This window comes from Vigna radiata, unplaced genomic scaffold (genome assembly GCF_000741045.1).
Source record: "Vigna radiata var. radiata cultivar VC1973A unplaced genomic scaffold, Vradiata_ver6 scaffold_235, whole genome shotgun sequence".
Lineage (NCBI taxonomy): Eukaryota > Viridiplantae > Streptophyta > Magnoliopsida > Fabales > Fabaceae > Vigna > Vigna radiata.
This window is the reverse complement of record NW_014543118.1, coordinates 439637-443664: the sequence shown is the minus strand read 5'-3', so window position 1 is coordinate 443664 and position 4028 is coordinate 439637.

Here is a 4028-nt window from a genome sequence, read left to right as displayed (position 1 = left end):
TTAAATGAATAAAATTTTAACTTCAGCTGCACAAATAAACATTAGAACATCCAAAACAATTTATGCAACTAAGAATCACATTTTAAGCATCTTTAGTTCTCAAACCCAATAAATCCAATCATCATAAATTCATATTAAATCAATCATTTAAGCACAAGAATTTCATCAAAAATTTGAATTTTAAAACATAAATGTGGACATAAATATGCACTCATCAAAAGGCTATTTTTTCTTGATCTTCAAGATCCACCACGATTTGATTATATCCTGAATAGCCATCAAGGAAACAATAATACGCTTGTCCAACCAATCTTTCTATCATTTGGACCATAAAAGGTAAAGGGAAATGATCCTTTCTGGTAGCTGTATTTAACATTTTGTAGTCGATACACATCCGCCACCTAGCAACTATTCTTGTAGGGATCAATTCATTTTTCTCATTATGAATCACTGTCATTCCCGCTTTCTTTGGAACCACTTGAACTAAACCCACCCATTTACTATCAGAATTGAGATAAATGATTCCTGCTTCTAGTAACTTCAATACTCCCTTTCTCACAACTTCCTTCATAACAAGATTCAGTCTCCTCTACAACTGAGCTACCGGCCTATAATCATTAGCCATAAGAATTTTGTGCATACAATATGTGGGGCTTATACCTTTAACATCTGCAATTGACCAACCTATAGCACCCTTATTTGCTTTTAAAACTTCCACCAACTTCTTTTCTTCTTCTAGAGATAATGAAGTACTTATAGTAACTGGCTTTCCTCCATTATCTTCCAAAAATACATATTTAAAATGTGGTGGTAGCTCCTTCAATTCAAGCTTGCTTTCTTTCACTTCCTCTTTGGGGTCAATCTTTTCAAAACTGGCTTTTTTCGTTGACAGTTCCTTTGTTACCTCCAAATCACGAACACATTCTTCAATCATTTTATCCTCCTCTTCATGTAAATCTTCACATTCATTAATGAGAGTCCTCTCCAGTAAAGATGAATTTCGCATTCTCTTCTCTTGCAATATACAAAGTTCTTCCGCAATGTCTATTTGGAAGCATGACTTATTATCTTTAGGATGTGACATTGCTTGAAAAACGTTAAAATTTACCTTTTCATCCTGCACTCTGACTTTCAGCTTACCATTCGCAACATCAATTAAGATCCTGGTTGTCTTCATAAGAGGTCTCCCAAGGATCAAAGGTGCATCTCCGTTTTCCTCCATCTCCATAAAAACAAAATCCACTGGGAATAAAAATTTATCCACCTTGACTATCACACCTTCAGCCACTCCATATGGATATTTAAGAGATCTGTCTGCCAATTGAAGAGTTATCGTTGTTAGCTTAAGTTCTAATCCTTTAATCTTTTTGAACATATAATGAGGCATTAGTGGATGAGAGTTTTGTGAATCATATAAACACACCTACTGATGGGTGTTTTAATTTGAATGCATTGAATTTTGATGATTTGCTTGAGGATTTGATGAGTGATTCTCACATAACTGCACATGTATTATGGCAACCTTAGTAAAGGCAAGAGATGATGTCAAAATTGCTCAAAGGGCCTTGAATGTGCAGAGCCAGCTACAAGGCTTGAACATGAAGATGTTATTGCTGCAGCAAAATGAGTTGAAAAAGCACAAGCAGCTGCCATCTGATGAGAAAGAGTTGATGTTACTAGAACAAATGGTTGAGCAAGAGGAAGACCATGCATGGAGGGAGACTCTGCACAAAGGAGCTAAGCACAGTGGAGAAAGACCAATAAGATTTCTCTCTTATATAGTAGTTATAGGTCTTGTATAGTAATTAATATTGTAATAAGTAGTATAGTAAACAATATTGTAGAACATATGCTGTTTTTCATAAAAATTAAAAAAATTAATCTTGATCTTTAGCCAATTTGAGATTTTCTTTTTCTTGTAGCTTTGTAGTTTACTTCTGTTTTTCTAGTTCTGTTCATGTATATTCTTGTATTCTTTTGTGTTCAATTCTTTAGTTCTATTTCGTACATACTTTTGGTTCAATTTGTGTTCTTTTTTAATTCAATTCTTGTACATATTTGATGTTGTTTGTCTTGTATATACCTATTACATATGTCTGTGTTTGTTATGTGTTGTTTAAGAACCTTACCCACTCACACATTGAGGACAATGTGCCTCTTAAGTGTAGGGGTGGGAAGGTATATGGTTAAATTTTTTTCATGATCTAAATAACTATGTTTAGCATTTGTTTTTGTGTAGAATACGGGTAAAATTTTTTTCTAAGCTATTTTTCTCTTTAGGCTAGGTCTGATTGTGTTTATAAACATTGAAATTCTTAGTGTAAAAAACCATACTTAGTTTAGTTTGCAAATATTTTGTCGATCAATTTTAGTTTGTTTTTAGGATTGTTTAGATTGGATTTTGCCATTATACTTGTAAATAGAACTCGTACTAGGTTCTTTTCCTTTCTCTATTTTTGTTTCCGTGTTTCATGACTTTGTTTTAGTTCTTTGGTTTAGCTTCTGCAAATAGGAATTTGTTTTAGGTTATTTTCCTTATTAAGTTTTGTTTGAGTCTTTAATTAGTAATTTTCTTATATGCTTATAATTTCTTGCTTCTTTTTAATTTTCAAATTCTTTGTAAGATTATGATATGTTTAGGTAGTTGTGAGGATTCGTTTAGGATCTTTTTCTTGTCATTGTTTCTGATTTTTGGACAGGTTCTTTTCCTTTCAATTTTCTAATTCTGAGGAGCTATTTTAGGATTATTTTCTTTCCTCTTTTGTTGTTTTCTTTATAGACTTGTAATTAGGATCTTTTAGCTTAATGTTTTTCCCCTTTAGGTTCCTTGTTTAGGTCTCTTGTTTTGAATAATTTGTTTTCTTGCTGTTTTCTTTTATAGAGCTTTAATATAGGAATTGCTTTAAGTTGTCCAGTAGGAATTGTTTTTCCTTTTCATCATACTGTATTGTTTTGGCTTAGTTGTTTAGATTGTAAATAGCTTAGGTAATCATGGTTAGGCATTTCTAGGAGTTTTTAGGTTTTGTTTCAAGTTTTTCCTCATTCCTTGCTAATTTCACTCATTTCTTAGCTTTATTTCCTTAGATTAGAATTGTCAAGAGTAGACTTAGCTTTAGATTTAGGCAGAGGTAGTTCTAGCATTGATTTTTGTAGTCTCTAGTTCATTTCAATTCACTAATTTTTGCATAGGATGAGTAGCAAGTCAGTTTTAACAATTCTTAAACCCTTGAGAGATTTTGCGCTAGTTTTTTTCTTTATTGAGTGATAACATGCATGTTTAGCTTTCATTCTGATTTTGCATTGATTCTTTGTTGATGTGCTTGCTCTTGGTAACTTTGAATATGATCTAGGCCTCCTTCATTATTCCATTTTAGCTTACCCATATTATTTTCTTACCATTGTACCACATTTTGAACCTTAGCCTGTTTTCTTTGTTTTCCATCCATTTGAAGCCTTTGCCCCAACCAATTCCTAGCCCTTAGGGATTTGTGAGAAGTAGGGAGAGTCTAGAACTTGGTGAGTGCATGAAGAATAGTGAGGCCAAAGGTGAAAAAAGAAATGAAAAATGTGCTGAAAAAAAAATCTAGTTTGGTTGAAAAAAAGCAACAGGTCTGGAAATGAGAAAAATAGCAAAGAAAGTACAAGAAAGACCTTAAATGAATGTCAGAAATAAAAAACCATAGAGAAAGGGAAAAATTTTGTAGGCAGGCCAAAGTTTGAGAAAAACATGCACTAAGTTTTAGTTTTCTCCCTTGTTCTTCACACTTCTCTGTTTCATTCTAGTTGTCATTATTCTATGTATTTTTTTTATTCCATTCCATGAAAATTACAAGCCAAATAAAGACCTATTGATTTAGAGAAACCTTGAGTCAAGCACTAACATTTAGAATCTTTTCAAAGTTGTGAATGGCTGTTAGCATGTCATGATTGAGTGAAACAGGATTATCCCCAAACACTTGAGCGAATATGAGAGCATACACTACATCCTGTGAGGTTGAGACTGATTGCTACTTTTCCATATGTTTGCT